Source organism: Peromyscus californicus, unplaced genomic scaffold, assembly GCF_007827085.1.
Source record: "Peromyscus californicus insignis strain IS unplaced genomic scaffold, ASM782708v3 Scaffold_63__1_contigs__length_240204, whole genome shotgun sequence".
Classification (NCBI taxonomy): domain Eukaryota; kingdom Metazoa; phylum Chordata; class Mammalia; order Rodentia; family Cricetidae; genus Peromyscus; species Peromyscus californicus.
The window spans coordinates 142,938-157,462 of record NW_026294577.1 but is presented as its reverse complement, the minus strand read 5'-3'; the positions used below and the strand labels follow the sequence as shown (position 1 = coordinate 157,462).

The 14,525-nt window shown below is 38.4% G+C and overlaps 1 non-coding gene across 1 annotated transcript; it reads right to left on the bottom strand.

The window, feature by feature from the left end:
* Nucleotides 1-1,264: 1,264 nt before the first annotated feature.
* LOC128098166 (small nucleolar RNA SNORA13) lies at nucleotides 1,265-1,396 on the bottom strand. The gene has a single exon (XR_008214159.1). It is a non-coding gene; the product is annotated as a small nucleolar RNA SNORA13 (small nucleolar RNA).
* Nucleotides 1,397-14,525: the final 13,129 nt, after the last annotated feature.

Below are 14,525 nucleotides of genomic sequence, written 5' to 3'. Positions count from 1 at the left end.
TTGTCAAGGAGTTGAGGAAATTAGTCCTGTACCCACCAGGAAACATCAGCTGTGTCAGCTGGGAATATGTCATTCATTCAGCTTCCTCAGTCAGCTACCCAAGGTGACAGGGAACATGGGAAGAGGAACGATTTTCTTCAATATTAAATATGATTCATACCTTTCATTTGGCCTTCTGACCCACCAGCATGGTATACGTCACAGTTGGACTATAGTTCGTCTGCAGAAAGAATATGTTGTAGACTCCAACATAAAGCTCATGCCGTTTACACCAAAGCTTTAATATGAGCGACTACATTTCAGTTTTGCCCAACTAGGGACTCTCATATAGAATTCTATGTGTGTGTGTTTGTGTGTGTGTATTCTGAGAACAGATGCATTATAATTTACATTGAATGTCTGAATAATAGATTAATTCTGTTAAATTTAATGATTTTAGTTGTCTACATTGTAATGATACTATTGTGATGAAGGAGGGGGAGGAAGAGGAAGGAGAGCTACAAGAAAAACCAGAAAGAGATAGTGTGCAAGAGAGGGAAGTGAAATAATTAGGAAAGAGCCAATTTTATTTTCTCATAAATCCTATTAAAAAAGATGTAAAATATGAGATTTTTGAGCCTCAGTTACATCAGCTGAAAGTGGTCTTAATACCTACCTGGAGAGTGGAGGTCATAATTCCTACCTGGAGAGTGCAGGTCATAATTTCTACCTGGAGAGTGCAGGTCATAATGCCTACCTGGAGAGTGGAGGTCATACTGTCTACCTGGAGAGTGGAGGTCATACTGTCTACCTGGAGAGTGGAGGTCACAATGTCTACCTGGAGAGTGGAGGTCATAATTTCTACCTGGAGAGTGGAGGTCATAATTTCTACCTGGAGAGTGCAGGTCATAATTTCTACCTGAGAGTGGAGGTCATAATGCCTACCTGGAGAATAGTTGTATAGAATAGTTGTAATGGTGGAAGAAAGGTAGGGAGTTTACTCTGGATGAGATTTTTAGTTTTATTCATTCATTCATTCATTCATTCATTCAGGCTACTTAGTATTTCATGGCCCATTTAGATTTTGATGTTAGACAAGCCATTGTCTGCATATTATATTTGTTCTTCCTTCCTTTGTTCCTCCCTCCCTCCCTCCCTTCCTTCCTTCCTTCCTTCCTTCCTTCCTTCCTTCCTTCCTTTTTTTATGAATAAGAACCATTGAAAAGAAACAACATTCTCAGCACTGGGCAGTAAATTCACTTACATAAACAAGTTAGGGTAGAATTTCTGCTACTTAGGCAGCTCCTACTTCCAAGATACCAAACTCCAGGGTAAGAAATGGCTGCAAGCATGAACTTATGCCTCTTTTGACACCACTTTCACTAGTGACAGAAGGTGAATGGGCAGCACAAAGGCTAATAATAATCACTATTTCTTTAAGTTATTTTTGTATAAAAGACATTCAAACCTATTTTAGTCTTTCCCTAAAAGTGACTATTTTATCTATTAACTCTTTAATGAAGAATTATTTTCTGTAGAACTATACAAATAATTACATTTTTATTTTTTAGTAGCTTCATACAAGTATATAGTGAATTTTATCCATTCTCAATCCCATTTTTCTCCTTCACTCCTCCCTTTACCACTGAAAATTTTCTTCTTCCTACCCAGTCCTTCTATTGCTTTCAGGTCTTTATATGTGTGTGTGACCCCCATGAGCTTAATTAGGGTATTAACATGAGAATAAGTAGGAAGTTATTTACTGCAGCATGGCCAGGTTGTCAGGGGGCTACACTATTAAGGAGCTACAACCCTTCTACTAGCCACAACATACTGTCCATAGTCTCTCAAGGAAGGGTGCATGAAGGAAGGAAGGGAGGGAGGGAGGGAGGGAAAGGAGGGAGGGAAGGGGGGAGGGAAGGAAGGAAAGAAGGAATGAAAGTGGAGCCTCATGCACCCTTCCTCCTTCCAAGATGAAATGTTGACAGGCTCAATCTTTTGCATGTATACACAGGTACGGTAGGTTCATAAGTATAACTGCCACATCATGTCCAGAAAATGTTGTTTTGTAACACACATCCTTATCTTCTAGCTTTGTCGTTCATTCACCGCTGAGCCTTAGAATGTGTGTGTGTGTGTGTGTGTGTGTGTGTGTGTGTGTGAGAGAGAGAGAGAGAGAGAGAGAGAGAGAGAGAGAGAGAGAGAGAGAGAGAGAAGAGGAGTGAGAGAGAGAGAGGACCAATCTAGGGCTGAGGGCTCCACTATTCTCTGTTCTTAGCTTTTTGATAGGTTAGGACTCCTTGTGTTGACTGCTACCTTCTGTAATACAAAGCTTCTCAGGTGAAGGCTAAGAGTAGCTCTGTGTTATATAAACTTGAGCACTTAGAAGACATGTCCATTTAGAAAATAATAGTAATGAGTTCCCCTCTAGACTCTATTATCTCCCCAGGTACCAGATCTTGACCAAGTTTATAATATCAGACATGAGTTCCTGTTTAGGTAACCCCAAACACAAAGAGAAAGCACATGTTACCTCCATAATATTCGTGTCACTGTTGGGCACTAATGGGCACATATCTTCAGGTCTGTCCACAACATGCAAGACTATATTTAGATCCTATTAGTTCTCATATTTTGTAAATAAAAACCCTTCCAAGGCCAGGATAGAACAGGGATAAAAGGCAGGTGTGTGTTAAAATAGAAGGACACACTGAATACCAGAATGGGAAGATCAATGAGTTCAATGTAAGTTGGGGTGCCAAGAAAATGCCTAAAAAAGAAACCAGGTGTGAATTTGCAGGTTTTGTTTTGATGAAGCCTTCTTAATATTGATATCTGAATTGTCATAGTTCTTAGCTTTAGCTTGACTTATTATAAAGATATTTTCAATTGGAATTTCATAACCACCAGGGAGTGCTTATTCTGTTGGAGTATATATCACCACCTATACAACTGGAGCACAATGGGCATTGGGCATGGAGTGTCAGAAATTCTAAGAAGTCTTCAATGTGCAAAGCAGACCCTGACTAAAAGAATATTCTTATGTGCCACAGGCCTCTAATATTTAGTGAAGATAATTGTAGCTATCCTTTGATTGGTATGACAAACATGAATGTAAGTAACTCCATTCTTCCTGAAGGGAGACACTTTTAGATACTATCTGCCTTGAAATAAGAGACAATAGCCTGTGTACTGAGAGTTCTCCTGGCTTGTCCTGTAAACAACACTGTTTTGGTGAACAAGCCTAGCTCCAAAGGTAGACATGCTTGTTTAGGAGTAAATGCAAATTACTTAAACTGACATTTCTTTCCCCCTTAAAGCCACCATGAGCGTAGAAAACTCTCCATGCAGAAGTATGTGTTCCCTGTAACTCCCAGTGTCCCCTTTGCTTCTCTTTGTGTCCCAGTTTATGGTTACTCACAATATATCCCAGTATTGACAGCCAGTGTAAATGAAGTTAAGGATGACTTTATAATAGCAAATACCTCAGGGTGCTTCTAGGTTTCTATAAATGTAGGTACAGAAATATACACATACTGGCCATGATAGCTTCACACAGGTAGGAGAGCAATGAACTCTATAATTATTAACAATGTATTTTATAAAAGTTTATTAATATTTTATCCAAGTTAAAAGTCACCTTTATTGATATTTTGTAGTATTTGGAGGCTAAAGTGTATCTGATCTGAATTTCAGTAGTTGGAATATCTAAAGCACGTGGCTGTTTAAGCTTTTGATAGAGGATCTTACTGTGTTTAGTCTGGGCTCAAACACATGATCTTCCCATCTCAGCCCACTAAATGCTACAGGTGTGTGTGTCACCACCCTTGTGTGAAATAAGTATGTTTGTACCTCGTTTGCTTTTTTTCAATGTTTATCTTCTGTTTATGTGCCTCCATGTGTCTGTGTGTGGATGTGAGCACATGTGTGCATGCCTGCAGAGGAGCTGAACTCAAGTCCTCTGGAACAGCACATGCTCTTGGCAACTCTCTTGGCACACTCTCCAGAATGTGCTGCTTCTTCAGAAAACCTCCTCTTCAGTGAATAGAAAGTTACCAGCCCATCAATAGTATACTTCACAAATGATGTCAATCACTGCACTGCATGTATTGTTCTCCATTTTGGTATATATTTAATCTTACTCTTTCATTTTAATGTGGACTAACACTATCAATTATTTGAAATCCAGATTTATATCCTAAAAGCTAAATTTTGGGGCACCATAAAAACTAAGAAGGTTGTGTCCTACAGGAACCCCATCATATTTTCCACACCTGCTTTGATGAGGTATGTTTTTCAGACAGAGGCAAGCATCTCATGACAAAGATACTGCAACCAAATCACTGTTAATTATAAAATAAGTGAAGTTTCTATTAATGAGTCTGATCTTAATTTGATGAAAACCCTTAGGTGTATTCATTTTTCTCCTCATATTAGAAGCTCATGGCTATGCTGTTAGACTTAGTTACTTTATCTTTGCTCTGAGAGAATAATTAAATATTGATTTTCATATCTCCTACCCCAAGTTTATATTACTTTGCTTACCCATAGAACCTCCCTAGTAAGGCCTTACTCGAGGTCAGAGAATCTGAGCTTGCTTTACCCAGCAGGGCTGCATAATAGGATAATTTGGCCAGGGGTGTGGGTACCAGGTGTTTTGAAGGGTCTATACTTGGCTGTATGTTGTGCTTTAATCTTGAAAGGGGGAGGTCTTTTGCCTCTCCCTTTGGTAGTGTATACAAAGCCCATTCGAATAATACTCTGGGTGGCTGGATATTGACCCAGGGCCCTTCTGAAACTATCATGTGACTCTGTCTTTCTTGTTATCTCAGTCTGTATTTCTATCTAATACTTTCTCATTCCTCTTTCCTCACTCCAAGAACCCTTTGACAGGCTGGACTCTGACACTTAAGCATCTGCTGTGGGATAATGCTTTTGTACACTGGTTTAATAAAATGCTGATTGGTCAGTAGCTAGGCAGGAAGTATAGGTAGGATAATCAGATAAGGAGAATTCTGGGAAGAGGAAAGCTGAGTCAGGAGCTGCCAGCCCGTTGTCCAGGGAGCATCATGTAATGGCACACAGGTAAAGTCACGGAACACGTGGCAACATATAGATTAATAGAAATGGGCTGAGTTTAAGTGTAAGAGCTAGTCAGTAGGAAGCCTGAGCTAATGACCGAGCAGTTTTAATTAATATAAGCCTCTGTGTGTTTACTTGGGTCTGAGCAGCTGTGGACCGGGAGAGACACAGGAAAACTTCCAGCTACAGGCATCAATCTCTTTTGGAATATGACAAGATACAACTTACCCAAGTTGTTTTAAACATCTAACTACTCCACCTGAGATGCTTTGGAAATGAGGAGCATCTCCATGGCAGGGAGTGAGGTGGGTAAGGCCTAAAGAAGTCTCCAGTAGAATCAGTGTGCTCTGGCAATGGAGATACAGCTGTGGAATTCTTTGTAACCAGTCTGTGTGATAGAAATAAACATAAAATTAATCATATCAAGCTTAATTAATGAGGGGTTGAGCCATGCTGTAAAGACTTCATGCTGGTAACTGAAATGACCTGGGTGGTACTGATGCATTCAAACATGTGGTGACAGAAAAGACTCACAATGTTAATTTCCATCTGTTTTTCTTTCCTGAGAAATTGGTGAAATCCACTTAGATAGCTCAATGTTTCACATCTGTGGCCTCAAGTGGAACTATGTTCTACTCCCTGTTAAATAATTAAAAATGGGGATTCTCATACTAGGTTATTGAATAAACTGCTGTAGAGATTTCAGTTTTCTAGAGTTTTCTCATTCTCTTCTGCACATGCTTTGCTGGTTTGAACTTGTACTTTCTTAAGACTCCCTTAAATAACATCATTTAACAATTTTATCAGTAAAGAAGTTTAAGTTTCAAGCAGTGGCTGGATACTTACTAATCTCTAGAGAGAGACTTCATTTCTGCCCTGAATCTACATTTACCTCAGTAACATTGGCCTTGAACTCACCCAGGTCCCTGTGACTTCTGCCTTGAAACTGCCTACGTTATTGTAGATTCTGCTCTGAGACTGCCCATGTTAACACAATATTGGCCCTATATTTGCCTGTGTTCCTGTAACTACAGAGCTAAGCTTGTGATTAAATGTTTCTGGAATTTTGGGACTCTTGTGTTTTCAAGCCAGCAAGATGGATATGCATGCTTTATTTCAGAACCACAGCTACATGTAAACAATTTTGAAATCTCACAGTGTTAGACAATTGAAAACTTCTGTAACTTTCATCAAAGTGAAACTTGGGCTAGACTGAATATATCCACCCTCTCTGTTGCCACACAGATGGTGAATAGTCTCAGCAGTCATTGTAACTCCAGGAGAGATTCTAGAACTCTGCCTACCATCATCTATCCCCAAGGCCTATAGTGCTGAAAGTCATAAAAACTATAAACCAGGATTTCATGCCAAAGATTAGACATCTACAAAAGCAAGAAACTTTATTTTTCATATTGGATTATGTTACTTGTTTAAAGTTATTAACTGTTATAAATAACTTGTAATTTTGCTGATTAACTGTTTTAATAACAATTTTAAATGGATTATAATTTCTTTCAAAAGAATGACCACATTTTACGGGATATATTGTTAATGGCCTTAACAATTTATTGTGAGAACCAGATGACTTTGAGTCTCCTTGGTGTAGGACTCATTTATAAACATGCTTTTTCCTTATGACTTCTTACTCAATGTATTTTAAGCAGTTGATTTTGCCAAACAGAAAGGATTAAGAACTTATTGGTGATATTTGGAGGATACATTCTGAGAAACAATTTAATATATTGTTTTAAAATCTAACAATATTAGAGATTTCTAGAAACGCTATTTAAAATTTGGATGAATTGTATTTTAATATTAAATATTATGTAATACCATGGAGAAAATGAACTTTGAGAATGTAAAAGAGAGTTTAAGACTGAACACGTTTTTCACAGCCATACACATTTTATAAAAGTGGTGGAACCTACCACACATGGATCCCTTCATAAAGGTTTGGGGACCCACCACATATTGGTCTCTTCATAATGTTGGGGAGACCCATCACACAAGAATCCCTTTATAATGGTGGGGGACCCATCAAATATGGATCTCTTCACCCACTCCGGATGGATGAAGACAGGGTAGGTTGTTGAGAGGCATCTTCTCCTCAGGCTTGGAGGGGTTCTCCTGACCTCCAAGATGAAGAGTGACAGTGTGATGCCCTCTGGCTGAGTTCCATCAGAAGATCCTCCTGGAGAGCTTTAATGTAGATCATAGATCATGGACATACAAGTTAGTCTTGATAAAGTCAATTTAGCCCCATTCCAGTACTGGGAAAGGAAAGAAGGAGAGAGGGGATTCCTGAGGAGGCTCCTGGTGAGGGACATGGCTGTGTTGGTTGGTGTGAGACTAAAATGCAAGGAGTGGGTAGAGGGCCATGGGGTTCTGTCCTGAACACTGCTAGGGTCCTGAAATGCAGACTCTGTTTGAGAAAATGTACAAAACATATATACCTGCCTACTCAATGACAGACACCTCTCTATGCCTGCTGTTGGTAACCAGAGACAATCAGGAAAGAATGAATCTGTAAGATGCAGTTAGATCCTAACACTTCAACAAACTGGAAAATATATTTTACTTCCAGCTACATTTCTCTCTCAACAAGATGAGCACAGTGTTCCTCAACTCTCAAATAATTCCAAATAAAATCTCCCTCTCTCCAGATTCTATTTCTAGCCTCTTCTTATCTCTCTTAACTTCTCTTTTCCTCTCCCTCTTTCTCCGTTTTCTAAAATGTATAATTTACTAAGTCAATGCCCTTGAAACAAAACCCCGACTTTTACTACAGTTTTCATCAGTTTATAAAATACTATTTTATCTCACAAGAAGATTGATGATACACAGACAATCCTGGATGAAACATTACATCTTTGATGCAGGCATCTGAACATTAAGTTAGGCTTTCTTACTAGTTAACTATCCACCCCATCCCACTAGCTTTTTGATTATCAGTTCTACTTTGTCAACATCACAAACTGTTATAGGTCGAAAATTTGCTTACAGATAAGTAAAATCACTGCTGCACACATTGTCTTCTTTGACTTCAATGCCATCTGCTTGCCTATGTTTGCTTTCACAAAACCTACAAGCTCTGCCCCTCATACTCTAAAAAGTAACTCCTACATGGTGTGTCTAGATTCAGATTACATGTTCCCTGTGCCCAAGGTATTCTAGACCTCTTATGGCTGTGTCTGACTCCCTCTGTGACTCGAATGTGCTCTCTGCAAACATCTACTGTGCCTTATTCTGTGCTTGTTGGCTTACTTTCTCTCACACACTCTGTGAAGGAAGAGAGTGTGTGTTCATTACTGTGTCCTTCATAGTCAGTCCTTTTTCCTCTGTAGGGAATGGGCCTAGAAAATTCTTATTGAGTAAATATGGAATTGCATGAAATGATAGAGTCTGACTGATCAAAAAAATAGATGCAATTGTTTATTCTTTAAATGGGGAAATGGTAGCACCGCCTAATAAGATACTTATCATATTAGAATTATTTAAAATGTCTTGAGTAGTGCTTGGTCCAGAGTGACGTTTATGTACTTATTAGTGGTTACTGTTGAAGTAAGTTTGGTGGCATTAAGAAACATATTTGAACAGACAAATTCACACACAAGAGTCAGAGAATGGCAGTTGGGAATGCCAACAAGAATTGGTGACCTAACTAAGAAGTGGACACAGAGAGGAATGACCTAAATAGAGAAATGAACAAAATCCACGCTCCAGCTCCAAAGTCCCTGCATAAAGGTAAACAAATGTGTATTTTGAACCTACTAATGAAGGTTGTTACATTCCATGTGACAGAACTATCACCAGTAATGTGTAAGTGTATGTAAAAGCAAAATTGAAGTCATTATACCCAGGGCCAAGGTTCACTCTCAAACTCAATAATCAACAGTCTCAGTGTTCCCTGCAAACTGATGACTGTCTGATTAATGTTAATAAAACCTTGTTTTATATATGTTTTTAAAAAATTTGTTTTATTTTCAAATTATATGTCTGAGCATGGGTGTGTACACATGAGTGCAGGTTCCTTGGCTAGAGGCCTCAGATCCCCCCCCCCCAGAGTGAGCGCTGGGAATATAAATTGAGTTCTATACAAAAGCAGTGTATGCTCTGGGAGGCATGTTTCTAGCCCCTGATTTTTTTATTGGGTGTTTTATGTGTTGGGAATGGATGAAAATGTAAACTGTGAGTTTCTAGGTGTAGTTGAAATACAAACACACTCTCATAGATAGATAGATAGATAGATAGATAGATAGAGACAAAGGGACACACAGAGAAGGGTAGTTCAGCCAAATTATCTATGCATTTTATAATATTAAGTAGATATGAATGAGGAGAGAGCCAAATGCAAGTTTAAGAACTGAAGATTGTTAAAAATCAAATTAGAGAGTCCTATGGAGAAATTGGATCAAGAGGAATAAGGAGGATGAAGGGCTTTATGGGAGACATTAAAATCTCAGTAGAGAGTATCAAGAGACCAGATCCAGAGGGAGACATGTCTTCTAAAAGATGCAGTTAGATGAAAATAAATAAATAAATAAATAAATAAATAAATAAATAAATAAGTAAAATCTATAAGAATGAAGAAAATGTCTGAATTATAGGATACCAGTGTGTGAAAAACTAATTTAAAAAGCAGGTTCTGATACCATATTTAAAACAACATTTTTTTCATTTTCTTTGGCTTTTAAATTAGCCATAATAGACTGGTAGTAGGAAAGAATTCATAGGAAAACAAAATACTGAAATCATTTTGGCATATGTACCTCTTTCTTGATAATAGAATTCCGTTGCTATTTATATTCTACATGGCCTTTTTTTCTGAATGTGGCTAATGTTTACTACAAAATATGTGTGGTCTAACTGTTATTCGTTTGAAGAATCAGGATTGTGTAAACATTACCAAAATATCTGACTTAACCTTTCATCTACATCTTTGTTTGTTGTTTTAGATCAGTGGTTTTTCTTTCTCATTGCTCTTTCCTCCTCTGATGAGCTTTCCTCCTCCACTTCCTCTCTTTCTCCCTCTCTCTGTCTCTCCCCTCCCCCTCCCATTCTTCTTTCCCTTCTTTTTTGTCCCTTAGAGACAAATGGAAACCTTTGGTCAGATTGCTGATTAGAATTATTTGTCTTGAATGTGTTAGAAATTGAGGGTCATCTTGCCATCTGTAAGAGACAGTAATGATTCCTTATTGTGGCAGAAACCAAGACATAGATGAGCAGTGTTGCTTAGCATCATTTTACTGTGAGGAGAAAGGTGTGTGGACTGGACTATGCAGCTAGTCTATCAGAGAGCAGCAGAGTACAAGGAGGAGAGCTAAGATATGACACAGGTATTTTTGTTTGACTCTTATGTAATTTGGAATATATTTAAAAGTTAGAATGTACCAGCATTCCTGTTTCATTTTATAAATTAAAATTCATTAAATTCTTACATGGAGAATCTGATAGAAAACATTTTAATGGACTGGATATTCTCTGAACTTTTTCACTGTTAGTTATTTCCCTTCCAGAATGTCTGGTTTTGATTGATTGGGCTGGCTGTAAGCTTCAATTTATGAGTATGTGACTAGGCTGTTCAGAGCCCACTTTCAAGATAGATATATGGTAACTATCATACAATATCATCTTTATTAGAGGTTCTATCTGTGCCAAGATAGCTTGGCCTTGTGTAAGTGTCTTTTCTTCCTTAATTTTTTAGACAAATTTTAGTACATTTGACTCTTATCCTTTGTTTAGTATTGCTTTCTTCTGAGATAATATTGATTTTTCTTTGATGTTATATTTTGCTGAAAATTGAAAGGATTTTTTTCAGACCAGATGATACATTGCATTTTGCTATTACTAAGCTTGGTGAATAAGATGGATTGCTAACATGAGGGAATATCTTTTAAAAGCCATGATCTATCTATAACCCTGTAACCCCACAATGATTTTTGTGGAAGTTCATTTCAATTTCCAGATTTCACATTTATTATTTATTTTGTGTAACAGTTTGGAAATTTAAAATCACTATATTTTTTTCAAACATATGGATAGCTAGTAAAATTCCTAGTAGCACCCATTGTGGTTTGAATGTGTCCCTTCTAAATGCCTGTGTTAGGAACTGGGTGAAAGTATTAAAAGTTGGGACCATTGTTAATTGATTAAACCATGAGGACATAACTCTCATTTGTGGTGGTGTTATGCAGTCCACTGTTTGGAGGCATTATGGATGTCCTGATTTTCTTTCTGTAGCTGTGGTTAAACACTCTGACTAAAAGCAGCTTGGATAAGAGTTTATTTAGCGCCAGGCAGTGGTGGTGCATGCCTTTAATCCCAGTGCTCAGGAGAGAGGCAGGCAGATCTCTGTGAGTTCAAGGTCAGCCTGGTCTACAAAGTGAGTTCCAGGAAAGTCAGAAAGCTACACAGAGAAACCTTGTTTCAAAAAAACAAAAAACAAAAAAAGAGTTTATTTAGCTTATATTTTCAGACCACAAACAGGACAGAGATTCAAGGCAAGAACTTGAAGAAGAAACCATGGAAGAATTTTGCTTGCTGATTCCCCCACTTGTAGCTGAATGTTTTTCTGTGTCCCACCCGGTCCGCAGCCACTCAGACCCAAGTAAAAACACAGAGGCTTATATTAATTAAAACTGCTTGGCCATTAGCTCAGCCCATTTCTGTTAATCTATATGTTGCCACGTGTTCCATGGCTTTACCTGTGTGCCATTGCATGTGGCTCCCTGGACAGCAGGCTGCCATCTCCTCTCTCAGCCTTCCTCTTCCCAGAATTCTCCTTGTCTGCTTATCCTGCCTATACTTCCTGCCGGACTACTGGCCAATCAGTGTTTTATATTAGACCAGTGTACAAAAGCATTATCCCGTAGCACTCATTGATTTGCTTTTTTTTTTGTTTGTTTGTTTTGTTTTGTTTTGTTTTGTTTTTCAAGACAGGGTTTCTCTGTGTAGCTTTGCGCCTTTCCTGGAACTCACTTGGTAGCCCAGGCTGGCCTCGAACTCACAGAGATCCGCCTGGCTCTGCCTCCCGAGTGCTGGGATTAAAGGCATGCGCCACCACCGCCCGGCTTGATTTGCTTTTTAATGGATGCTCTGCAAGCTTTTTTTATACAGCCCAGGATCACCTTCCCGTGGATGTTACCATCCACAGTGGTCTAGGCCCTCTCACATAAACCAACCAAGACATCCCTTCACAAGCATGCCTATAGGTCAATGTGATGAAGTTAATTACTTGATTGGCCTTCATTTCTCAGTAAACAAGCCTAGAAAAGATAACAAGCATGCTTGGAAACAGTGGCAATTCTGAATGATAGTTATGGGTGGTTCTGAAATGGAGGGAATGGTTTCCAGGTGCTTAGAGACAGCAAGACCAGAGAGGGACCTATAGTGGACAGGGCTCAGTGCAAGCTCCTCTTTGTAGATGTATCCAACCTTCTTATTAAATAAGAAACACAGAACCAATGCAAAGAAGAAAGCCAAGAGGTCAGAGCTAAGAGCTAAAACCTTACCCTTCCTCCTGCAGTGGTCCTACCTCTCCGAACCAGAGCTACCCCTGTGTTAAAGTCTTTATATAGAGTTCCTGTCCTGCCTTCTCATTGGTTGTAAACCCAACCACATGACCACCTCCTCACAGCCTGTCTGTATAGGCCTCCAGGTTTTCCATGATTGGTATTAAGATTAAAGGCATGTGTATCCAATAATGGCTGTATCCCTGAACACACAGAGACTTATCCAGCTCTGCCTACCAAGTGCTGGAATTACAAGCGTACGCTACCACTGCCCTGCTTTCCTATGGCTTGCTAATAGCTCTGACCCCAGGGCAACTTTATTTATTAACATACAAATAACATTTTAATACAAATAAAATATCACCATATTTCCCCTTTTCTATTTTAATAAAAAGAAAAAAAAAGAAAAAGCTTATAACTAATATAAGAAAAACTATATACAAAAGGACAATAACTATATACAATATATACAAGTAATAAATACCTAAACAATGTCTAGTCCATTTGTATTTGACAAATGCAGAGAAAATAATTTCATTATCTATCCTATTTTGGTAAGTCCAAAATGTATCCTAATTAATCTTCAACTATAACTAACTAACCTTCAACTATAACTAACTAATCTTCAACTCCCTCAGAGACCCAAGAAGGAAATAATATTAGCTAACAAAAATAAAAACAGGAAGTGCACATAAGCAACTTCCAAAAAATTTGTGAGTTGACAGAAACAGACAGCTGTCTGGACAGTCACCTGAGGTTTCTCTGAAGTGCTGGGGCATCATCTTCAGCCTATAGGCTTAGCATATCTGACAGACTCATTTGTGAAGTAGGATGTACACAAGGTCAACAGTTCAACCTCACATTGAGTGAGAGTAGTCCATGTACCAGAAACACCTGAATTCCACTAGTGTCATGTCATGATTCAGGATTTTAAATTCTGGAAATTGTTGATGGTTTTTTAATTCAGCTGTCCATTCTTCTTGGCTGTGTATATATGGCTTCATCTCAGCATCCCATTATTCTCCATATCCCTCTATCAAATGCCAGTCTACTATTGAGAGGCGTGAGCTTAGTTACTCTTCAAGAATAACTGTTTCAGCTGCTGTTCCATTGCACATCAGAGGCCATCGGCCCACTGCCTGTTCAGCTGCCTTCGAAGAAAAGGGCACTGTACCTTTTTCAAATTGCGAAGGCCACTTCAGGGATGGTGCCATATTGTCCTGGCCTCTGAAGATGCCTTTTGATAAAGCCATAACCACACTTGTTTTGGCAAGAATCAGTAATCCTTTGTTTTATGTCCTGTCTGTCCATTTTGTCCTGTTGATTCGAGGATACTTTGTTGTCCAGTGGCTAACTTTTGCCACAATGAAAGTTAACTCCATATGCAGTTTCTTCAATGCCCATATTTTCTCTGAAGTAGATTGGTACTGCCAGGAGCCGACATGTCTCATAATCATAACAAAAAAGAAAAATTTTCTAAGTTATTAAAACATTTTAAATGCCATATTCTGTAGATCTCTGAAGGGTTTGAAGATAACCTGTCTACCTAAAATATATCTACTCAATCTTGAAAACATACCTAATATAACTACAAGTTCTATTATAATATCTAACTACTAACTTTCATTTCTTTATATCCTAATAGTTGGTAATAACATTCAAGGATCAGAAAATTGCATTACATTGTTAGATGAACGGTACAATTAGAAAAATGTATATAACATTTTCTAACAATACCTCTTCTTTGAGTCTGAAGGAGAAACTGTCCTGGGAATTGGTGTCACACATACTTACCAAGGCTTAATTGTGCTCAATTGCTTCAAGTTTGTATCCTGCAAGTCTTCTTTCAGTAATTCACACTGTGACCTTGTATGAAGAAGGCAATTATTCTCTTCCCCAGTCCCCACATCAGAAAATGGATAATCATAATTATTGCCTCTGGGGGTTATCAGG